The sequence below is a fragment of the Chinchilla lanigera genome, unplaced genomic scaffold (assembly GCF_000276665.1).
Source record: "Chinchilla lanigera isolate Chin_1 unplaced genomic scaffold, ChiLan1.0 scaffold00019, whole genome shotgun sequence".
NCBI lineage: Eukaryota > Metazoa > Chordata > Mammalia > Rodentia > Chinchillidae > Chinchilla > Chinchilla lanigera.
The window spans coordinates 6,717,633-6,743,405 of NW_004955420.1; the positions used below are offsets into that span (position 1 = coordinate 6,717,633).

Below are 25,773 nucleotides of genomic sequence, written 5' to 3' on the forward strand. Positions count from 1 at the left end.
GTATTGAGGACTGAACCCAAAGTCTTTGCACTAAGCCACATCCCCAGCCCTGGGAATTTTCATTTTGAGACAGGGTCCTCTCTCTCTCTCTCTCTCGGTATTGAGGACTGAACCCAAAGTCTTTGCACTAAGCCACATCCCCAGCCCTGGGAATTTTCATTTTGAGACAGGGTCTTGATAAGTTACTCAGGCTGGGCTCAAATTTGGAATCCTCATGCTTCAGCCTCCCAAAGTGCTGGGATAATAGTCACACACTAAAGGTATTGTTAAATAACACAAATGCATGGTTTTAAGGTAGGGAAGCAGAGGGGAGACAGTTTCTAAAAAATGTTTTTACCTAAAAATTGATAGAATGTCATAACTTTCAAATAATTATTAGAGCTTTCTAGTGCATTGAACTTGAGTTATTGTGTCAAAGTGACTGCTTGTAACGGGATGAGGGTGGTTATTGGTGTGATGCTAAAGACAGAAGAGTTTTTAATAGGAACATGAAAGTTAGCAAGAAAAAAGAAGAAAAATGCAGACAAATACCCAGTGGGGAAGCTTTGATCTCTAACTTAGTGCCCTGGCATGGGAAAAGCCTTGGGAACAGTTTCACCTATTCTACCACCCATGCCTAGGGCCTGCCTGAAGGCTTTCTAGGGAAGCACCTACTGAACTAGGACCCTGCCCTTTGACCAGCAGCCCATTGAGATCTCTCTGATAAGGGCCACTGTATTGACTGAAGTATATCTGCTAGGCTTCAGATAGTAAAAAGAGGATTGCACCACAATAAATTTTAGGATTATGTTTTCTGGAGGATTTAAACTGTAAGAGACTACCTACTTGGAGTATTCTGGAAAATTAATACCTGGAACTTCAAGATAAATTTTATCTTAGAGAGCTCCAGTCCAGTGAATTGATCACAAATATGCATATGTGGAAATTAGATCTAGCCTCAGTGTCTGCCATCTATAATGACCTCCTATAGGTCTCTGAATACTTTCTGGATTTCCTCCAAAGCATATACACAAGGCAGTATTAAAATGGGTCACGCCGTAGCTCCTCTGAAGTCTATGTGCTTGGCTAGTGCCCAGCCCCTCATCTCGTCATGTGCACGCTCTGGCCCGGACTCTGTGGCAGCAGTCACACGAGCTTCTTCCACTCCATCAAGCACACCAAGCTCCCTCCCAGGGCCAAGCCTATGCCTTTGGAGCAGGCCTGGCCTGGGACGCTCTCTCCTCCTGGTCCCAAGCTCTACACCCTCCCTTCCCCGGTCTCAGTTCAAGCATTGCTTCCTTGGGAAGTCTGTGCTGACCACCTTTTGACCAGGCTTGATTTCTCCATTATTTATATATTCTCTTTCTGTAACAGGACTCTGCTCCTTGTCATGCTAATAACACAGTCCTACATGACAGCTGTTTTGCATGTATTCATTTGATTCCCTGATTTATAGTCTTATCCACTAGACCATGAACTTCTTCATGGCAAAGATTATGCTCCTTTTAGTCATGAATGTAAAAGGCACAGAACAATCACTTGAGGTGGGCTACTATTATGATATATACCTGGAGCAGCAGATCAACTTTTCATTTGGAAATGCTGAGAATGTTAAGTTTACTACTTACATAATTGAGGAAAAAAGTATGATTAACCAGTGCATACATGTGATGCAAGCTACTCAGTGTGCTAAGTTGCTGAAACATGGGAAACAAAGCTATTGGATAAGCATGGTATTTGCCTGGGAGAGTCAATGTACTCATAAATTATTGTAAGGGGTGGTTGGCAAGATATTTTTATTCCATAACAAAGAAACCTCATCGAGGTTTAAAACAAAAGAGAAATTTAAAAGAATTGTCGTGGTCTGGGCCAAGCATTCAGGGAATGCTCCTCAGACTCCCTATCTGCACCCCTTGCCTTGGCCAGCCTGCAGGAGCATGCATGCCACCATTATGTGTAGCACAATATACAGAAATATTAAGAAGTGCTTAAAAGACAGCATTATAAAAGCACATTCTAAATGTGGAAGGATCCTTTTTCTCTATAATCTTTTTTAAATGTGAGATTAGAATATTACTAATACATAAGATGCATCTCCATACCCTACCAGTTTCTTAACCCTGAGTCAATAGTAAAACACTGTTTTCTAAAGTAGATAATCTCATATTCATATATATATATGTATATTTAGCCATGGCAGAGCAGGTTTGGTAAACACCTTAAATGAGCTGCTCCAGCTTGATTTACTTTAAAGCAGATATATAATAACATGTAAGCAAATGCTTACAAAGGCTCCATAATAACCAAAAAGTTTAATGAACAGTATTCTCCCCACCACCCGCCCCCCAGGAATGAAAGAGGATTGAAGGTGCCCTGCAAAGTAGGAATGGTATTCAGGGCTCTGGCCAACTTTGAATTTGAGTTCAAATTTTTGAACTAAAACCTTCTCAAAACTAGCACTATAAAAAAAAAAACAACGCTGATGACTGGAACAGACATCTCAATTAATGCACATGCACACACATGAGGGAGGAAAATAGAGTTTAGGGATTTGTTTCTTTTATGTGGAGATTATTTTCTTCAACCATAGTCTTATGTTCAGCATTCATAAAATAATTATTTACAATTTCAGCAAAATAACACCATCTTCCTGCAGAGCTTTAGAAAATGACTTGTGGGGGCTAATGGGAAATAGGGGCTGGAACAAGTGTATGGAGGCTTTGTTCTGTTCCAAAGCTGACAGTCTTTAGAAGGCTCACAGATCACTATTTATGACTCATACCCTTCCACCCACTCCTTTCAAGCTCTTAATTTCACTAGGCCTTCTTGCGTTACCCCAGCTTTTTAAATCCACTGCTTCCCACTGTTTTGCAATCAAATGCTTTCTCTGTTTGTAAGGACCTTAGAAAAGATAGACCGAGACATAGTGGACCAGGACATTATTCACCCAAACTGACCTGCGTTCTCCCAAGTCAGCCATGGCTTACTGCTGAAGCACCAATCCCCGCTTTTATGCATGCCCACCCTGTCCTGCTGTGAGCCACGTAAAAGCAAGCATCAGCTCAGTGAAGGCTATATTCTTTCCTCAAATCTGTGCTCAACACTGATTGAAACTGCCCTTTTTCCCTATCTGAATACTCCTAAAATCTATCCAGTGGCAACTTACTCCAGCCTGTTGCATTTCACCCCAAGTCCTCCACATTCCCTGATCATAGCATTTGTGTTGCCCTTCCTAAAATCCTGGACATGGTCACAAGGTGAGGGGACACCCTGACCTGCGTCCTGTCCAAAGAGAGAAATCTACTTCTGAACTGAATCCTGCTGACCTCTTTCCTAGGGACAAAGCTTTGCCTCTTGTTGATATCTCAACAGCTCTACTTTCTCTGATTTTCTCTTCCTTACATCAGTCTTTATCTCACCAACCCTGACTTCCCTCCTTCTCTACTAGGCTTTGACTTTACTTTCACTTTGTTTTGTTATCAGATCTGCTGTTCAGCTTTCATCTGGATCCTTTGAGTCTGTTTTGGCCTGAAAGGTTGTTGGTTTCCTATTCATGCTTTCTGCATTTGCCTCCTGTCACTCTAATTCTGCACCCTCCCCCAGCACCCTCACACACACGTGTTCACACTCCAGAGTGTACCTACACTCACATTGCAAAGTGTTCACATCACTTTTTGCATGGCTAGGGTTTGCAGATTCCTTTTCTATGAACGGGACATAACACTGATGTCCATGGCGTAATAATGAGGGACAGTAGCAATAGCTCTATCCTCTTAAAAGATTCTGCTCCAGGTAGGGTGTCAAAAATTGGGAAACCAATGGCAGACTTGCTTTCCACCAACAAAGAGCTCACCTCCACTGTACAATTTCCTGTTACCCATCTCAAATCCTGTTGATAGTTCTATCAACAAGATTTTATAATGCCACTTCCTGTGAGCGAGAAACTCATTTTCCATCTCTTTTCCTTATATGATTGTCTTCCGAGTATGATTGCCTTCTCCAGAGTTCTGCACTTATCCCATACCACAGGGTAGTTCCTAGTGATTGGCTCTAGTGCCTTTGAAGGGAGGCCAGATTTCACAATGCAGCATCTCTAAATGCCCCTGTCTTAGAAAGAATCTTCCAGCAGACACTAAGGCTTATTAGATACTGAGATGAGCGATGGAAGAAGGATTGGATTCTTACTCCCTAGAGGTCTTTAAAAGCAGAATGAATTCTCATCTGTCTGGGATGATTATGTAGGATACTGCTGGTAGGCCAGCGGATAGACTAGCTTATCATCCACACATAATATTTATTAAACTCCTGAGTATTCGTGATACTGTCCTAGATTCTATATATATTAAAAGATAATTTTAAAAATAAAGCCCCTATCTCAAATAAGTTTTTATCTAATGAAATAAAAGCATTTTGTGGCATACAAATAATATAATGAATGTCAACCGTGTTTTAATTTCTTAGGTCATGTGAGTTTCTTATTTTCTTTCACCTCTGTTACTCCTTTGGTTGGAGCTACACAAAGCACGATTTTCACTGAGTATTCTTCTAGCCTGTATTTTCCAGGAGCTTGTGAATGATGCAGAATGTGAGCAGATATCAAAAGAATTAAGTGGGGCAGAAAGCACATAGTGGCCTCAGTTCTATCTTGCAGAAAGCAAGAGGCTGCTCGGTTTGGTCTCAAAGGATCCTTCACTTCTAACACCCTGGGATTCTAGGTCAGGGAGTAATTAATGTCAGAGGGAAAAGAAAGACTATAAGGAGGTGGGAAGAAAGCAAATTATTGAATACTTTCCCCATCAGAGCCATAAAATATTGACCGGGAGTCTATTTGAGATCAGCTTTTTTGGTAAACAAATGAGGTTGTGTTCTTTGAGAGCCAGCAGTATCATAGAAATGCCCCCGGCTGAGAAGTGCACATTTGTGTGCAAGCGTCGTTAGAACTGGATCCTACTTGACCCACTCCCTAAGCAAAGCCCATGCTGTGGCCCTACGTGTTGTCATTTTCAGATCTATGCTGTCTAAAACGTGGAGAGCCCAGAAAGGCCAAGTTGAATGCACATTTATACATTCATCCATGAGCCCACATAATAAAGTCCTTTTCTGGGCTACATCTTTGGCCCGCCTCATTCACGACCGCAGTGCTGTAGAGGGACTCGGCCAGCTCACGTGTCCTTTGGGCCCACTCTGTGTGGCCAAGTGGGAAAGGCCACATCTTACTCCTTTTGGACCTGCTGCTGCACCAGGTACAGGTCTTGTCAAAGGGAGGAAGCTAGATTACAGCCTTCCTCACAGTAGTCGACCAGGCCCCGTCTAAAAATAAGGCAGCCCTCGAGCCAATGGGAGATTCAAAGATTCTACGCTTGTGTGTGTGCCTCTGTATAAAACAGAGAACTGGTTAAATGTGCTTTATGAGTTTCTCTAATTTCTTTGCCCTAAAAAGAAAAGCATGGACAACTTTCTGGTCAACTTTCAGGAAAGCTGGTGTTGTGTACACTAAACGTTATTATAATGTATTCTTCGAGTTTGGTTTATTGTGTATTTTCCTTTTCTAGGAATACACACGTGGCTAGTGATGTGGCTTTTTTAATGCAGTGAAGTTCTTCAGCTGACATATCTTTTTCTGCTGCTGCTTTATGTATGATAGAAGTGTATTTCTGTAGGCCAATTCCTGAACCATTCCCGTCTACTGACTTCATTGGCTTTATAATTTTTTGCCATATTTTTTTAAAAATTTACATTTTTATCAATACATGTTTGCAGTGTAGTGATTACGTTCATCAAAGGGAGTTGGTATGTGTACATAACCCATTTTATTTTTAACTGAAATATATTGAATTTACTTAGGCAAATTTGAAATGTACATTTAATTTTCTAGTAATTCAGTCAGCTAACTAATGTCAGGAAGATGTTTAACTTGTTTCACTCAAAATGAATATACAAATATATAGTCATATACATCTAAGGTTCCAGATTGATCAGTATATAATTGATCAAGTCTTCTGCTTTATTTAGTCATTTATTTTAATCTGCTATATGACTTAGTAAACATTTAAAATAAGACTCTTAAATTACAATTTTATCACGGAGTGTGGCGGTACACACCTGAAATCCCAGCACTCAGGATACTGAGGCAGGAGGATCACCATGAGTTTGAGGCCAGCCTGGGCTACATAGAGAGTTCAAGTCTACCCTGAACTACACAGCGAGAACCTGTCTCAAAAAAATCAAATTATAATTTTATCTACTTCTTAACATTTTAGGCTTCCAAACGTGTACAACTAAGTTACTTTCAACACTAAATGATTGATATATTTTTAAATATATCATTTCTCACCAGGCATAGTAGTGCATACCTGTAATCCTACTAGTCAGGAAGCTGAGGCAGGAGGATCACTGTGAGTTTGAGGCCAGCCTGGGCTATGTATTGAGACCCTGTTTCAAAAACAAAACAAAAATATATAATTTCTCTTAGGATGTAGAAATAAAACTTTGCATAACTTGCCATTAAACAGCTATACTTTAAGTGATGATTTTCTGATAGTGTAGGAGATTTTAAATACAGGAGAATGGATAATAAATTGATTCTTATGCCAGATATTTAGTAGGTATTCTCAATTTCAGAAATGGAACTAATTTTAGTCAGCTGTTAATGGCTCCAGTTTTAAGAGACAAATGTATACAAATGAACTCTTAGTGCTCTTGAATATACATGGGCAAAGCAGAACAGAGCAAGACCTCCTTTGGCTGTTGCAAGCCCCTGGGATCAGGCCAACTTAATAAATGCAAGAGGAAAGGGGCTGCGGCTCCAATTTCCTCCTGAGCTATTAGTTTTTGAGCAATTTATTTAACCAGTCTAAACATGTAATCTCTTGGTTTATTATCTGAGGATAAGATCTACCTTGCAGAGTATTTGTAAATATTATAACTCTCATATACATTATTAATCGTATTGTTTTTTCACAGTGGATGTTTATTAAATGGTAGCTGGATGTCAGTGTCTCATTTTGCTCTTTCCACAGACTATAAATTCCTTGAGAGTAAGAATTACAGCCCCTGGTACAGGTTTATCCCATCTTGCTGGTAGTCAGTATGTGTTTCTTGATTTGAAAATTTCTCTTCTGGTTTTTTTCTTTTCTTTTCTTTTCTTTTTTTTTTTTTGAGGCAGGGTCTTGCTGTATAGTCCAGGCTGCCTCAAACTCATGGCAGTCTTGCAGCCTCAGCCTCCCAAGTACTGAGGTTACAGGCATGCACCACCACGCCCGGGGAAATTTTCCTTCTTGAAAGATATTTAAAATAATCTTTTCTTTAGAGTTTAGGCATTTTATATGATTTTTCTTTCCCTTAAACTTCCTAAAATCTAATTTCCTGGTGTCTTTTTTTTCCTGGTATCAAAGCACTTTTTATATTGTTAGATGTCCCCAAATCTAAGGTGGCTTGGGCACTTTTTCTTCAGATCACTGAATAACTAATTTCACTTTTTTTGCTTAGAATTAAATTCTAACCAATTCCAAGTAGCAGTTATGCAAAAACAACTACCTTACGTGTTGCTAGTTTATTGGATGCTGTCCTTTTACTATGAGACCTCTAACAGACACCCTGATAGCCGAAGTCCCTTTTCCCACTGTGTCTTTCTTGTGCCAATTTTGCATTTTGTTAAGGGAATGTGATGTTATAAAATATATCCTGTTAAGACAAATTAATTTTGTCTTATTCTAGGCAAACTTCCCATGAATAGCTTAGCACAGGTTTAAAGTATCAACTTTATCTATTCTGTTCCTTTTTTAGAACTTCCCTTAGATTCTAGGATTCAGTTTCTTTGCATTCTTGCCTTCATTCATCTTCTAACGAAAAATGAAGCCAATGATTTTGGACATACATGTTTCTAAAGATAAGTCTCAGGCCTGGGCTTAGCCTGTTTTTCCCTTTGATGGAGTTAGGAGTATTTTCAGTTGTAGGTAATAGAAAACCAACTTTTAAATTGACTCTAAAAAATAATTTTAATTATTGTTGTTCTCTTCTTCAACAATAAACAATCAGTATCCACTGTATTAGAGTCATTGTCTCTTGTGGCTTTTTCTTTGCATATGTATGTTGCCTTCAATCTCACGAAGGCTGCTGTGGTTAGAAAGGCATCATAACCTGCATTCAAACCAAGAAAAAAGCATCAGGTAAAACTAGTCTTGTCTATCTGTGATTTTTTTTTTTTTTTTGAGAGGGTCTCACTATGTAGTGCAGGTTGGCCTTGAACTCACTTATATAGCCCAGGCTGGCCTCAAACTCACAGCAATCCTCCTGCCTCACCTTTCCAAGTGACGTGCGCCACCACGCCCTGGATTGTCTATCTTTTATACCAAGGAAACAAAAGTATTCCAAGGAGCCCTTAGTAAACGTCCCCTTACCTCTAGTTGACCATTATGTGTCCTAGTGTCCTAGTGGACATGCCTAGCAGCAAGGATATTGGGAAAGTTTAGTTTTTCTAGGCTGTATAATGAGACATGGCAAGAAAGTTTATAATGATACTTGGGCCAGTCAGCCAATAGCTTCTACTACAACTTTCAAATACAAACTATGTGTATCAGGGACTTGATACACACCAGTTTTACTGGCATTATCCTAGACCTAGGCCATTGTTACTTAAGATTCTTTTCAGAGCCAGAAAGTATTACAGACAGTAAAATCGGGTGCCCACTGCCATTGAGTTTGCCAAACTGTGTTAGCCAAACTTGCGAAGAATCTCTTGAAATACATATTAAACAAAAATACAAATTTCTTGGATTTCCCCCCAGAACAGATTGATTCAGTTGTCCTAGAAGTAGAGTAGGCATTTATAAATTTTTTTAAAACACACCAGTAAATTTTTCTTATCACTGAAATTTGAGCATTATTGGCTTTTCATAGTTGGCTTGCTGCTCCCTCAGAGAAATGGTATTGAAACAATGGATCAGTCCAGTGGTGTGACCACTGACGATAGACATTAGAATATTCCAAATGACAAGATTATGTTTCCGGACCCATGGAGTGACATGTTCCACATATACCCTTTGGTCTTCATTCTCACCATTCTTATTGAACTCTGTCATCTCCATAATCTCATTATCTCAATTCCTAAAATTGTTCCTCAAAAAGTTTCCAAAGCTTTGGTCTCCACCTTCCTCCTTGCTTTCTACTCTCAGACCACGCAAAGTCCAGTCCATGTTTTAATGATACAACTTCCCTGTTTAAGAACTATAATGGGTCTCTGGTAAAAATCTATTTAATCCATTTGGTTTTAGGATTAACTTTCTCCTGCCAGCAATCTTCTCTATCTATTTAATGCTTCTAGTCCATGCTTCAGTGGTACCTCAGTTCACTAGCTATTCTTTCCATGAGTCTGGTCGCCAACTAAATTGGATGGAAATCAAGTCAAATTCAGTGGTTAAATTCAATGTTGGCGTGATGGGGATGTGATTCTCATCCAGTTCGGTTTGAAACCAGAATTGTGAAAGGAATTAAGTCCATGACTTGAGGTACCACTGTACTCATTCAGTTTGTTAGTACACAAATGGGCCAGGTGCTATCTCCAGGTCATGAATCTCCCCAGTTTTGCAAGGGCTAGAAACCTGGGAACATTTCTCATTTTCCTTTGCTAGCAGAATTTCAGATACACTTGAGCTCCAAGTAGCTATATTAGTGAGAGATTTGGAAGGCAGAGGAGAGCCAGCCACCATCCTTGGCTTTTTCTGTTAGTGGTTATGGGCAGCCCTTGAAGTCAGCAGGGTTTCCAGCAGCCTCCAGACTCTGGAAGCCAGAAGCTCTTTGATGTTTTGTGTGAGGATATGTCAGGAACCACCCTGCTCACCAGGAAAGATGCAGAGAGAGCAAACAGTAAGTTGGAGTAGAAACACACTCTCATTTACATGTTTTTATGCATCAACTTTCCCTTTCCTTTTTTATATGAGATTGCAGGGAACATAACAAAACAAAGCACAAGAATATGGAGGACACCAAGGTGTTTCTAAATAGTAAATAAGTAGTTGGCAATCAGACCAAGAGTTGTCTTTTTTTTTTTTTTTTTTTCAAAAAATGAGTTTTTTGCTAATATTTATAGCAAATAGAATAGTAGCATTTGCAACATTATGTTCTTTTATCTATGACACAGGACAATTGGCTTTTCCATAAATAAAATATAATTTGAGCTTAAAAGATAATTACATTGGATAATTAAATGTTTAAAAAAATCATACTAATTTTCTGGTTTTCTCATTTGATATTATATTAAATATTATGGGAATTTTAAACATTTTACTTAATAGATATTGATCTGAATGGGAAAATTAAAGAGAGACATTTAGGGTTCTTTATATGGACATACTTAAAAACATTTGCCGGGTATGGTGGCGCATGCCTGTAATCCCAGCACTTGAGAGGCTGAGGCAGGAGGATCGTTGTGAGTTCAAGACCAGCCTAGGCTACAAAGTGAGCTCACGGCCGGCCTGAACTGCACAGCAAGACCCTGTCTCAAAAAGACAAAAAAAAAAAAAAAAAAAAAACCATTTAAAAAGTATATTTCAATAATGAGTCCACTCTAGCTTCAGTGTAGTGGCACATGCCTATAATCCAAGCTACTCAGGAGGCCAAGAGAAGAGAAGCCCACGCTTGAGGCCAGCCTGGGTAGTATAGCAACACCTTGTCTCAAAATAAAATTAAAAGGACTGCAGGTGCTAGCTCTTTGGTAGAACAACAATGCTGGATTTGATCCCCACTATCCTTTACACCCTGAAAATGCAAAGAAAGGAAAAGGAATGCTTCTACTCTACCCACCTATATTGACAATAGAATTTTCCAGATAATTAAAATAAAAATATGCATTCACAGGTATATTAAGGTGTTTAACTAGGTCTTTGAGGGCTTTTAAAAAATTCTGCTTAGCCTTTTGTGGTGGCACACACCTGTAATCCCAGCAGTCAGAGAGGCTGCAGCAGAAGGATCAGAAGCTCTAGTCCCACCTGGCCAACTCAGTGAGACCTTGTCCCAAAACAAAGAAGAGAGGTGTTACAGCACCCCTGAGTTCAATCCCGATACCACAAAAAAGCACCTTTATATTCTTTTTCTTAAGAAATGAAAAGTTAAATTTATTATTAAGTACACATATAGTTCACACACAGAAACCTACCATAAGTACACATTCACATGACAATTATTTGGAACAGCAGAGTTTAAATAAAAGTCCCTTCACAGGCTGAGCCCCAGCCCCTTGCACTGACAGGAGGCTGGTGTTTCTTTTACTATAGTGTTGTCATGGTTGTTGACAATTTTGGTTGATAATGTTTTAAATCTTTTCTAACCTTAAATCTTTAATGCTTGGTAGGTTGATCCTAAAAGATGAAAAATAAGGAACAGAACTTATATTACCATGACTTTGTAAATATTGTTCATTGACAAGACAAGCAATCGGATGTATTTCCTTACCTGTTTTTCCAGGGAGACAATACTGGTAATATTTTTAAAAACTAGAATATTCTTACCAGCCCATTTTACCAGCTGCTCAAAATCATGACACATTTAAAAATATTAGCATCATACATTTTATTATGGAGTTTTATTTTTCCTGGAGTTGCTAATTACCTTCATCTCATTTTTCTTCTGCTATGTGTAAGAATATTATGGCATAGATGCATTATAATTTCCTACACACATCCAATATTGTTGAACATTTAGATTGTTTTCCTTTTTTTCCTATATGAATAATGCTTCACTTAACATCTTGGCCATGCATTTTGTATACATACAGATTTTGTAAGATAGAAATCTAAGGTGGAATTGCTGGGCCAAAGAAGATGTGCATTTTAATAACTACTGCCAAACAGCCTTCAGAAAGGCACCACCATCTACATTCCCATCAGCACTATTTGGAAAGGTGTCACTGTATAACATTTCTAAGACTTTCTTTAATCATTTTAATCTTTAACATCTGTATTGCTACTGTCTTAATTTGCTTTTCCTTGATTATTACTTTCCTTTTCATAAGCCTTATTAGCATTTGGTATTTCATCTCCAATGCATTTGATTTGTATTTTTTTTATTTTTCAAAAAATCAGTTATGTTTAGGATTCCTCTTGTATTTCAAATATTAAATCTTTTTTCTGAGTAAGTTTCACCTATAGCCATGTGCACTGCACTTGGCTCTGGGCCCTTTTTTTGTCCTGGAGACTGAACCCAGGCCCTTTGCACTGAGCTGCCTCCCCAGCGCACACACGCGTGCACACACACACACACACACACACACTAGCACCACCACCCCTTTATTTTTTATTTTAGTCAGTGCCTTTCTAACTTGCTATCATAAATTGCTCAAGCTGTGCTCCAGCTGATCATCCTCCTGTCTCAGCCTCTCAGAGTGCTAGGATTACAGGTGTGTGCCACCACGCCTGGCCTTCCTACATATCTTAAATTATTCCTCTTGCTCTTTCTCACCCCTCTCCCATTCCAGAGGCAACACGCCAGTGTGTGACACATTTCCTGGGCCTTTCTAATGTCATGAGCAATTGCAGTGCCTACTAAGTATCCATTCCTTTCTCTCCCTGGAAGCCATTCTTAGGATTCACCAAGGTTCTGTTCTCTCCTTGTGGGCACAGGAAAGACTGCATTTCTTAGATCCCATGAGGTTAATTGGGGCCCTAATATAACTGAAATATAACTAATTCAAGCCAATAACTTCTGAGTGAGTGGGTTTGTTACATATACATCTCTTCAGGCTGAAGTGCAGACCCTTGGATAGCTTTGTGGCTTCTTTTCTGAGTATTTGAGTTGGGGTGGTGGGCCCCGTAATGGAGCACTGTACAGAGAACAGCTGCCTTGCCATCTCACTCAGCCTACAGGGGACTTGGTGTCAGTGAGAGATGAACTCTAATATGCTAAGCCACTAAAATACAGTATTTGGGCTTGTTTTTTACATCACAAGGCAAATGAGTAAAGCATGATGTATTTCCCAGGCAACTTTGATTCTGCTCTATGTTATTTTTTTTGAAGTTGACATTTTGATGCTTTATCCTTTGGAGCATATGATAAAGCAACATACCTTGCAATTGATTTGAAAAATACAAATGTTATTTACTCACTATTTACTGACCATACACCCAGACCAGAACCAGATTCAGTGAATAAAAAATGAACACTAGAGACCCAGCTTCTCTTGTCCCATAGAAGAGGGGGAAGATGGGCAGTTGTTAAGGGTGTACTTTGCAGACAGATGACTTAAATGTGACCAATGACTCTGCCTTTTACTATTCTAGTAACTTTAAACAACTTAGTTAACCTCTCAGAACCTAATTTCATCATCAAAGTGGTTAAAAGTGAGTTAATGCATGTAAAATATTTGCAACTTGATAAACAACAATAAGCACTCAATAGGTATTAGTTGTTACTATTATTGGACCTAGAATATACACAGGTGTGTTGGGAGTATGTAAACTATGCTCCCAAACCATAAAGCCAACATTATCAAATCACACACCAGGGCTACCAATTTACCTCCTGCCTCAGAATGGTGTATTTACCATTAGACAATTAGCAAAAAAGTTCTAAAGCATAAGAAGCTGGTATCATAAAAGGTACTTTGTTCTGTATTTTTAGTGTTTAATTCTTAGTGAGTCTGAGTAAAAACAATCTATTTTTAGATGATCTATAAAAATGATGTCTAGTTCATAGACTAAAATTATTAGTTTAAAAATATAAGAACTTTATATATTAAGTTTATGGATAAATATTGCATATATGCAATAGCTAAAATCATGTATATATTCACACATATAAATGGAGTTCATTCCATAGAATGTGCTAGATTTATTTTCAGCTCTGTGCTTTACATTTACCTGTTATGCAAGGTCACAGAACTAGTCAGTAGCAGAGACAAGATTAGAATCAGCAAGTGTTCTTTTCATCACAACTCTGTCTCATGGAAAAAAAAAAAAACACCTTTGACTTACTAGAGCTGTAGTCAACACGGAAAAGATAGTAATATATTACACATGCATACAATTTTATTGCTAGACCATATAACCTTATCTTCAACAGAGGTTTCAATATTTTCTCTGTAAATACAAACCACTTCCTTTGTGCACCACTGCAGCTAAATTATTAATAAGCATAGTATAAGGCAAGGTCTTTAGTGGAACTATAGATCTAATATTGGATCAATTATAAAATCTCACTCATTTCTGCCTACAAAGTGCTATATATTTTTATTATTGTAGGCCCCTCTACAACATCCTCTTATCCCTCACAAATCAAATCCCTAAAGGAGAGGAAAACTAACATTTGTTGTGAACTTTACATTTATATGCTATAGAGAATCTTCACATAAGCATAGACTTTTGACAAATACACAATTAACTCAAATATAAACATTATATATATTTTATTTTTATTTTATGGGTCACACACAAAAGAACACAGAAAAGTGTATCTAGAGAAAGACCTATAATCTCATCATTTTTATTTTTGTTTGGGCTAAAGTTTGAATCAAAAGGGAATCACTGACCTGTAACAAATTGCTTCCAGTGCTATGAAATTTGAAATTGTTTGTGAATTGTTTGAATGTGTTGTATGTATATGTTGATTATAATCAGTATGAGATTGGCATCAAAATGTGTGAAATTCAGTATGATTATAACCCTGAAAAATTTCTGATCTCACTGTCCAGAGAATTCCATTATCAATATTTTGATGTATATATTTCAGAATTTTTTCTGTGTCTGTGTATATGTTGTGACATCTGTGTTATTACTGTTAAAGGTCACATATTTTCCCTTGTGTCATAGCTATGTACCATAGTTTATATTAAATACTGTTGGTCAATTAAGTTATTCCCAATTTTAATTATCATAAATATCCTAGCAGAAATGGAGAGTTAAATTCTTCAGAACAGGATACCAGAACTATCACAAGTAAAAGTGTTTAGCTAGCTCCTTTGTTTTTCTGTACATCTAGCACTTTGCCCCTTCATCCTTTTCTTCAGGCATGATAACCTTGAAGAATGTGGTTACAGAAATCTGTGAGATACAGTTACTTGAATTCTAATGTCAGTTCTGATTAGTAATTAGAGTAGTTTATCCATGGATATGGATAGTTGAATTTACATCTCAATTCTGGTTGCTAATTAATTTTCTGAAAGCCAATTCCAATTATTTACTCTCTAAAATAGGGAAACTGGACTACAGTGGACAGGTCAGCTATTCATCAGAATTACCTGAGAAATTTTAACACTTGTTGCTCTGTCTTGATTTACAACTATGACTTTAAATCTCCAGGGTAGGACTTAGGAACCTAAATTTTCAAAAACTCCCTGCTATTCCACTATATTGCAGGCTGGGACACACTAGATCCGATGTGTTAGGTAGCTGTGACACAGTAGCTGACATACACATTTTTTTTTTTTTTTTTTACATACGCAATTTAAAGGAAAAAAGGCTTATTTGGGCTCACAGTTTCAGAGGGTTCACTGCATGGTCAGCCAGCCCCATTGCTTCAGACCCGTGGCTATGTAGAAATATCGTGGCAGAAGAGTGTAGCAGAGGAAAGCTGCTCAGCTAATGGCAGCAGGGAAACAGAAAGAGTGCCCTAGAGGAAAGGGCCAGGGACAAGATATAATCGTGAAGAGTACAACCCCATGATCCACTCCTTCAGCAAGGCCCCACCTCCTAATTGCCCGGTGAACTATGAACTCATACCAGTGATTAATCCACTGAGGACGTCAGCCCTTCCTGATCTGAGTACTTCCAAAAGCCCGACTTGTGAACATATGAGCCTTTTGGGGAATATCTTAAATCCAAGCCATAATACTAGGCTATCTCCCAAAGCCCTTATCTTACTGCAGCTCTTTTATCCCTTTAGCTCTAAACATTCTTCTCTGTAGCCCAGCCGGTTTTTGTGCAAGGGTACAGGAAAAACAAGGGAGATTTTAAAATAATGTATTAATTTAAAGCAAGACTCTCTTGAATTCCACTCCACCAACACATACCTTTCTTTTCGAGGGGGTGGGGGGATGTGATAGATCCCAGGGCCTCATGCATACTAGGAAGCACTCTACCACTGAGCTACATCCTCAGCCCTCTTGAATCATTTTTAAAAAACAATTTAAAAACCAAGATAATAAAATAATCTCATTTCTTTTACTTCTTACTGGCTTATCTGTTGTTCAGTGTATTAAAATGTTGATTTTGTAAAAAGTACATTTTATTCTTTTCAAAATCTCTTTGAGATTTCTCCTGGTGTTCAAGCACCATGTGACAAATGGCAAATAGGCTGTTTAGATTACAACAGAAAAGTCCAAAGTCCTTTGTAGTTCCTAAAATCTATGATTTTATTTCAGATAGTCTTATAGATGCTAGAAAAATATATACACATTTGACAGGTCCAACTCTCTACCCCTGTGGGGAACATACTAATATAAAAGGTTTATTGAAATGCAGCTATTTCTGGAAGAATGAAACATAATATACTGATTCACAGGTATAGTCATTCAAGCAATAATAATTTAGAACAGGGTTTATCTCAAATCTTGTGTTTTCAGCTGTTTTTTAATATCTGATGAATGGAGTTAATAGAAAAGGCATATGTAGTAGTTTCAGTTTTCATTCTTAAATAGCAAATAAAATATTTCTAACTCACTCAGCTTCCCAGTCTACATTTTTCATTTCTTGAAAAAAAAAAACATGTAAAGTCAATGATTCAGAGTAGAAATTTAGAATCTGTGTTTTATTTTTAAAGTAAATAGTGATAGAATTTAACCTTTATAATTACAGTAAAATGAAGATTATTATACCTACTGATGGTTAAAAGACAAAAGAGAACACAAGGATTTTGAGACTTAAAAACCTTTTTTTAGAGACAGGGTCTCACTGTGTATCGGGATGATCTTGAACTCACTGTGTAATCCAGGCAATCCTGCCTCAGCCTCCTGCATACTGGGATTACAGGCATGCACCACTACTCCTGGCCTAAAAACATAGCTTAAATTAAAAGTTTCATATCAAGTTATTATGAAATGTTTAGCCGTGAGATTGTAATAAAAATCTGAGCCTTTGATTTAGAGGTCACACTACCATAATATCTGCACTTTTAGTGGATACCCAACAATGAAAATGAATTAACACTTTCTGTCAAATATCAGCTTGGTAGTGGATGATTATAACTGTACAATGTTATTCTCTGCATTCTGACTCTAATTTGTACCACCTGACACAATAAATGGTTTGGCTCAGAATTAGCAACATGATGGAATCAAGCCATTTTAGAAGACCTTTAAGCTGCTGAATTGGCTTATACATTGTACATTATTTAAAATGCAATATTCCAGAATGGAAACACCAGAGTTACTTCTACTAAGACCCATTTATCTATAGCTTCAATAACAAAGCTAGTATTAAGTATAAAACCATTCATACTGCTGCTCAGCAAAGAAAGTATAGTCCAAGCTCCAACTGAAGCTCTCAGAACAAAAAGAAGCCTTGATTTAGAAGTGTCTTTATGGCCTCAGTTTACTATTTGAATGTTTGGAGTGGAGAATTAGGATTTTTCTCTTTATGGGGAAAAAGAAGACTATTGTGAAGTTTAAAAACTGTACTGCAGGCCAGGCATGGTGGCTCACGCCTGTAATCCCAGCACTTGGGAGGCTGAGGCAGGAGGATTGTTGTGAGTTTGAGGCCAGCCTGGGCTATATAGTGAGCTCAAGGCCAGCCAAGACTGCATAGCGAGACCCTGGCTCAAAAAGACCAAAAAACAAAAAACAAAACAAAACAAAACAAAAACAAAAAAACAACTGTACTACAGACCAAAGTCCTTTCCCTTTTTTGTGAGAGGAAATCCTTTTCAATTCCTGCAAAACTCAGAGATTTTCTTGGGTGAATGGAGTGCAGAGGAATCATATCAGCTTTGCCCCTCTGAGAATCCTGTGGGATGGGAGAGCAGTGGTTGGGTTAGTGATGTGTAACCATCTATTATGATTATAGTCATTTTTGTATTTGTCTTTTCCACTAGGCCATAACTCTTCTGTGGTAGCAATTATATAATTGTTGTATCTTTGCAAAGAGGACCCTGAACATAGCCTCCCATACTGGAGGTGGGCTGCATGGGTTTGGCATAGCAAAGGTGGGCCTTAAAGTGAGCTTGGGTTTATAAGTGAATTTAGTGAACAGGTAGAAGAACTCCATGTTCTTAAATCAGGGCCAGTCTGAGGCAGAGTGCTGAGAGGAACAAAAAGGATTCCAGTGAGACTGAAGATTATCTCTGGTAGTTTCACTGAGTGTTAGAGTTGAACATTCCTAAGGTTAAAAAAAAAAAAAAAAAAAAAAGATCTGGTATTCCTTTTCAGGCATCTTGGATTGTACAAGGTAAATGTTTCATCATCTTACTGCACTCCCACATTCAGTAAAGTCAACCATATAAAAACTGGTTTGTGTGAGTGGCATTTAGAGGGGAAAAAGAGGTAGAAATTGAGTAGAGGTTGCATTTCATGTTTGGCTGAAGCTACTAGGAACAGAGAGCATGCCAATAAATGGCATGAATATTAACATGATTCTAATTCTGTAGAACTGAGAGGTCAATGCTGAAGGTGAGCTCAAAAATACTCCTCAGTAATCTTAGGAGTTTTTGACTCGAACAGTGTATCTGGACTGAAATGGATGAGGAAACCTCAGTTGCAGCTGAGTTATATAAATTATTCGGAGTGCCTGACCCAGTCCTTGGGTAGTAGGTGCTCAGCATGTTGTCAGAATAGGCTGTTATCAAAAATGGCCTCCAAATCTCAGTGGGTGGAACACAGTAAAAGTTCATATCTTGTCCACATAAGTCTAATATAAATCTGTAGCTTCAACAGCAAAGCTAGTTTTAAGTATAAAATCATTTATCAAGTTTCTCAATAATGAAACTCCATTAAAATAGTTTTTATGCTCTTATTTAATCCCACATAACAGAGAGAAACCTCAGATCGGAATTAGGGGAGGTGGAAACTCCTCTGTACAGTCATTTAGAGACCTCTGTCACATGCTTTGCAGTACTCAGGGCTTCAGAGTCTTCCAGCTCAGGCTCAGATAAGGGATGAAGAAGAGAAGCATATAAAAAGCACACCTGTTAACTGCTTGGCTTAAAAAGACCTTCCCTCGCTGTGCTCACAGTGCACTGGAGAGAGCTCCTCACATCCCCTTTCTCAATGCCAGGGGCCTGAGCAGTGCAGGGCAGCAGCGTGCCAAGGATGCCAAGAACATAGGTGAAGGGAAACAGCCAGCTAATCTCTGCCACTCTCAGTAAATATTTGCTAGACCAAAAATTGGCTATTTCTGTCTCACTCCTGTTTATTAAAATGAATCGTCCAAGGCCTTGCACTTGGACCTTGCTAAGACTGTGGTAAAATAGTTCCCTGTTTATAGCTCCTAGAAGACATCCATGTATAACAAGAAACTCTTAAGGACACGATTCCTTAAACCAAAACAATGTGCTGAAGATAGTGAGAAGGGGGTAGGCCTGACCAATATCTTCTGAAGTTATATTCAGGACTGGGGATATAGCTCAGCAGCATAAGCGCTTGCCTGGCAAGTCTGAGGTCATGAGTTCAATTCCCAGTACCCCCCCCAAAAAAATAAGGAAATGATGTTACATTCATATAATATTTGACCACTGTGACTAGTAATATATATCCCCCATGAAACATGTTTTATCTACTTAACAACCACTTGTGCAGCCCTTGGGCTCTCAGGCAATCTTCCAAGCAACTCACCAATACTAACTGAATCTGCATAAGCCTAACAGTCTCATGCTTCTTAGCTCTGTGTTACAGTTGAGAAAACTGAGGCACAACGGAGACAGGAAACCACCTATGAGTAATAGCTTCTAAGCAACAGGGGAGGATTCAAAACCAGAGGGTTGGTTTTGAGAGTCAGTCTGTAACCACCACACATGGCACCTCTCCCTCGTCTTTTCCACACTTGAATTTGCTTTCAAAACATCACATATGTAAGGACTTTGACTAAAATTTCCCCAGAAGCATTGATCTTTCGTATTGTTTCTAATCAGTAGTTACAAATGGAAAGGGATCCTGATAAACAGGTATTTAGGCTTGGCAATCAAATTCCAAAAACCCTTAATAAATTTCTCAATCTGTGTTTCATTAGATGAAATCAGTGAAGAGAATTCCAGACCCTAAGAACAAGCTGATAGAAGAGATAGGCAGGGCTGTTGCTTATCCTTACCTTATAAATCATTCCTCATTCATTTAAAAATTATTATGCATTTTAATGTTTATTTTTTGTTTTTTGAGACAGTCTTACTATGCAGTCCAGGCCAGCCTTGAACTTCCTCTGTAGCCCAGGCTAGCCTTGAATTGACAATCCTAATGCTTCAGCTGAGTAGCTGAAACTACAGATTGACACCACAGCCCCTGATTTCAGTCGTTCATGTTATTTTAAGAATACTTAAGTCCTCCTATAAAACATGAGAAATACATGGTCTTTGCTGTCATGAGACTTGTGACCAATGAAGAAGACATACTTGGGTCATATGTGCTTACAGTACATAACTATAATTATAACTGTAAGTTTTATGAAAAAATGTAATAGTATGAACTTGTATGTTGGAGAATGCAAGACTTGCTTCCTTAAAAATGTGACATTTCAGTAGAAGTTAGGTATGTTGAGGGAGGCATGAAGAGGAAAGACTATTCCAAACAAAAGAACCTTTGTAAAGCCTATTAACAGGGAAAGACATAGTGCTTTGGAAGGCAGATTGTGTCAGACACTTGGGGAAAGGAGAGGGAGGTAAGAGAGAGCCTGAGAAGACCCCAAAGGGCTCACGAGCCACAGTGCAGATTTTGGTGTTTATCCCAGGAGCAGTGAAAATACAATGAAAGACTTAAAGCAGAGGAAGACACATAATCAGAGTTTCATTTTAGGGCTGAAGGTGTATTGTAGCCAAATGTAGAGTGCATGCTTAGCATGCACAGGGCCCTCAGTTCAATTCCCAGCACCACTTTAGAAAGATCTTTCTGGAGATAGATTTGAGGGATTCCTCGTGGAAATAGGTAAGTTAAGAAAGCACTGCCACTGTCCATACACACTTACATTTCTACAATTTACTTCCATATCTGTGTGTGAAGTTGTCTTTTCCAACCCTTCTTGAAGCTCAAAATACAGTAAGACCTTTCCATACTGATTTCAGTTTTGCTTATTTCAGCATGGACATTCTATCTCTCCTTGAGGTGAGGACACATTTAGACTCCAAATATAATTCGTAAGAAGTTATTTTACAGCCATGTTCTTTCTGCATTATAATTTAAGAGTGATAACATGAAAGCAGCGAGTCTTATAGAGGGCATCCAGATAACTGTATAATAAAAAATTGAAAGGTTATATAAATAGATCATTGAATATAATAAATATTTATGGAGCCCATGAGTGAAAGGAAAAAGCATATAAGGAATCCTAAGTGAAACGAAAAGCAACTCTAGAATTTTTTCTTTGGGGAGAGGGGTAGTATTTTTCAGGAGAGAGGCTTGCCTTCAGCAGTCTAATCTGCGGTATTTCTTTTTTTTTTTTTTTTTTTTGGTTTTTCTCCGGTACCAGGAACCGAACTCACGACCTTGCGCTTGCCATCTGTGGTATTTCTTTAAAAATTCATGTAATAATCCAAGAAGGGATGGAGATGTAGTGTGTATGAAACCCTGAGTTCCATCCCTAGCACCACAAAACAAACAAATACATAGTTCAAGAATGTCATTCTAAGACAAGTTTGAGGTCGCCCCTTGGTGAAAGTGCTATTTGTTTCTGCCTTGGTGTTCTCTAATCTTAAAGTGTGGATCTTAGTAAGATTCTTGCTGGTTTACTAGCCAGCAGGAAGACGAGATGAAGAAGTGAAGCTCAAACCTGTTTCCTTTCAGAGCACAACCCACAACTGTGCATGTTTCTCCTCAGACCTCACTGGGCAGAATTTCTGTACAACCAAGAGAGACTGGTAAACCAACTGTTACCAGAGAAGTGGAACACAAATATTGCGGACAGACAGACAGCATTCTCATCCACAGAACGGAGGTAGAATGAGACTACATCTCTAGACAGCTTACTGTCCATTGGGGAAAAAACAGTAAGCAATTAATTATACAAATATATATTTAACTGTAACTGCATAAAACACATTTACTATAATTTTAAGTAAAAGTGCAAGTGATAATATTGTCGGTAACAGAGGAGTTCAACCTAACTTGGTGATTTCCTTTCTTTTTTCCTTCTTTTCCTATCTTCCTATGAACTGAGATATTTTGTTTCATTTTAGTTTGTTTTGTCCTTAGTCTTCCACTTATTCTCTTCTGGCTTGTTTGTTTTCTTGCTTTCTTCTTTGCTTTGTTTTCATAAAGTTGGTTCTAAGGCTTGCCATATGAATCTCTTCAGGGTCTAACCTTTAATATATTCCTCCTTGTGCTGTGTGTAATGGTTCTGTAATTCATGGGCTTTGTTAGGCTGAACTGCTTTCCAAAATTCTCCTTGTTTTGTGTCTGGTGGTAGTGTACCCTAAAAGACCCTTTGAGTGAGATGTGGGAGGCAAGAGGTGAGCAGCAGCTGTATTGCTTCTGTCTGCAGAAAGCAGAGCAAGGACACCAGTGTGGTTGTAGCTCTTGCATGCTGTCACCTGCTGGCTCACTTGCTGGTCTAGGGTGACAGCCAGCCTTGCAGCTGCTCTACTTCCTCTGCCCCCAGTCCCCTTCAGCTTCTCTCACTCTTAGTCAGCTATGTCTTAAACTCTCTCATAAAGGTACCTGACTTCCTTTCAGAATACTTTCTTTAAATTTGGAGGTGTAGAGAAGATTGCAGCAATGTTTAGTGCACCCAGCTACCATTAGTTCTCACTCTCGCTCTCTCCATATTTTTCTCAACTGCCTTTCTGAGGTTTCAAGTTCTATGCCAGGCCCAAAGACAATAGCCTTACAGCGATTATTAGCTAGCTGCCACATTACTTTTAAATTATGTCCCTATACTATATAGGGATAACTTGCTGTATACAGCTACCTAGAGTCTTTGGAATGAAAATCTTTAGCCTAAATGAATAAGTTCATCAACAATGAAAAGGTCTTCTACCAAGTTCTTCAAACACAGCTTCTCCAACTTCAACTGAACACGCATCACTTACAAAACAGAAAAGAGAGCCGGGCATGATGTTACATGCCTGTAATCTGAGCACTTGGGAGGCTGAGGCAGGAGAATCTTTGCAAGTTCAAGACCAGCCTGTGCTACAAAGTGAGCCCAAGGCCAGCCTGAACTGCATAGTGAGACCCTGTCTCAAAAAAAAAAAAAAAAGAAAAAGAGAAAGAGATGCTGGGAGCAGCTGAAGCTGGAAATCTATCACACAGGAAGGGCTAAAACAAAGCCTCCTGAGAACAGGGGAGCTCCTGGAGCCATGTAAACAAGCTGTTGCAACCTTTTAGCTGATTGCTGGGTAGAGAGGTTGAAATTGACATCAACCTCTGGAGGGTATAAATAAACAATCTACAGTTCTTGAGCAGGTCTTCTCCTCCCATCAGGAGAGAGGATCTCCACCTGACCTCAAAAAAAAAAAAAAAATTATGTCCCTATACTAAATTGTAGAGTTTAAAACTTGTATTAGTTACCTACTGCTGTGTAACAAGTTATGTCAAAATTTAGAGGCCCTAAACAACAAAAAACTTTAATAATCTCAGTTTTTGTGGGTTAGAAAATTGCAAGTGGGTTAATTGAGGATTTCTCCATGGGGCTTGTCATGAAGTTGCATATTATCTGGGGTCATCGAGGGTGGGGGAAAGATTTCTGGGGTACTTCACTCTCATGGCTAAGGAGATGGGCTTCATCCTCAGAGGAAACTGAATGTCTTCATGATAGAGGAAAGCCATCCCCTAGAGCACATATTGCTGCATAACAAGTCAGAAGCTACAATGCCATCTATAATTTCAAAAGTAGCTCAAAATCATTTCTGTAGAATTTTGTTGGTCACATAGTCACCCGATTTGGTGACAGAAGTTGCTACACAACTGCATAAATAGTAGAAGATGATAATTGGGGAGCATTTTGGAAGCTGGCTATCACAGACTGTAAAAATTTTACCATGTATGTCTCTTTCTTCCCTCTTATCCTTCCTGCTATGGTTGTTACATATTTTGCATATGTTTTGAATGCTAGAATACATTGTTATTCCTTTTGCTTTATTTTTTCATTGTCATCTAAAGAAATAAAAACAAGAAGAAAACAAATTTTCTATGTTCCTTGATATTTGTCATTTCTACCAGTCTTCGTGCTTTTCTGCCTGAAATAATTTTCTTTCCAGCAAAAGAACTTCTGTTTTAGTTTTTGTTTTGTTTTGAGAGCAGGCCTTCCTATGTTCCCCAAGCTAGCCTCAGACTCTTGATCCTCCCACCTTAGCCTCCATAGTGCTGGTATGTGAGAGTGTGCCACCATATATGGCTCTTTGTGATTTTCTGTAGTATAGGTCTACAGGTCTGCTGGTGGAAAATGATCTCTTCTAATTTTCTGAACAGGTCTTTCCTTTGCCTTTATTATCTTTACTGGATGTAGGTTTCTAGTTTGATGTTATCTTTTTATTTTAAACAGTGTTAGAGAAGTTGTTCCGTTGTCTTCTGGCTTCCAGTATTTTGGATGAAAAGTCACTAGACGTAAAAATCATAATGTGTCTTTATCTTTGCTCTTCGGAATTTGTCTTTGAATTATAGCCATTTGCTTATGATGTTCTTTGACATTCCAAATGTGGTTCTTTGTGCAGCAGATTGTGAGACAGTTTAGGGCTCAGGTAGCTTATTTGGGAGTGTGTATGGCTCAACCCTGTGCAAGGATGGCAGGTTCCATAGGACCTGGACAGAAGGAATCGTCAGGCTGTAACTTAAGGCCCAGCAGCCCCAGTTGGCCCCAGAGGAGCTCTGACCAAGTAGATGAATCATTGCATGTGGCCCTGCTGAAGGGTGTGAGCTTTGGTGATGAAGCTCCCTGTGGAGAAGCCATCCCTAAAGAGCTCAGAGATAAAGGCTGTTTACTGACATAGCACTCGGAGTTGGGATAATAGATCTTTCCAAATAAAGGGGATCTCAGCAACTGTTTCTTTTCCCGTCCCTTTCCCTTTTCTTCCCTCTCCCTCCCCTCCCTGTCCTTGCCCCCTCTCTCCCACTCTCAGGGTACTGAGGATGAACCCTAGGCTTTCACACTGAACTACACTCCCAGCCCTCTATTATTATTTTTGTTTGTTTTGAGACAGGGTCTCATAAAACCACTAAGCTGCCCAGGCTAGGCATGAACTTGCTGTCCTCCTGCCTCAGCCTTCCAGACTGCTAGGATTACAAGTATGCACTACCACACAAAATTTCGGCAGTTCTATGTATAAAACAATTGGTATGATTTTCCAATTGTCTTTCTGCTTGGTGCTTATTGAGGTGTTTTTTTTTGTTTGTTTGTTTGTTTTTTAACTCTTAAAGCATTTATTAACATGTTCTCTGCCAAGATTTCACATTAGGTTAAAATTCAATTCAGTCTTTACATTTCTCTCCTGAGGTTGGCATCTCAGTGCATTACAGAGAAACACCTTCTCCAGCAATCAGTCTGACCAGCATCTGCACCGTAAGCCCCACAGTCAGCCTCTATGTTCTCCAGATGAACCACCTAGATGTTAATACTGCTCTACTACAAGGTAAAAGCTCCTAATAATATGCAATATAACAACCACTGGTGAATTCCTACCATCTTGTTTAGTGAAACTCTGTATTGTTTCTAATTTTTCTTTTTTTTTTTTTTTTTTTTT

The 25,773-nt window shown here is 38.7% G+C and overlaps 1 long non-coding RNA gene across 1 annotated transcript in view; it reads left to right on the forward strand.

The window, feature by feature from the left end:
- The window catches only part of LOC106148321, a 31,405-nt gene extending 6,141 nt beyond the window's left edge, over positions 1-25,264 (forward strand). The window contains exons 2-3 of the long non-coding RNA XR_001233666.1: positions 21,918-22,086; positions 25,234-25,264. This is a non-coding gene — a long non-coding RNA (uncharacterized LOC106148321). The remainder of the gene's footprint in view (positions 1-21,917; positions 22,087-25,233) is intronic.
- Positions 25,265-25,773: the final 509 nt, after the last annotated feature.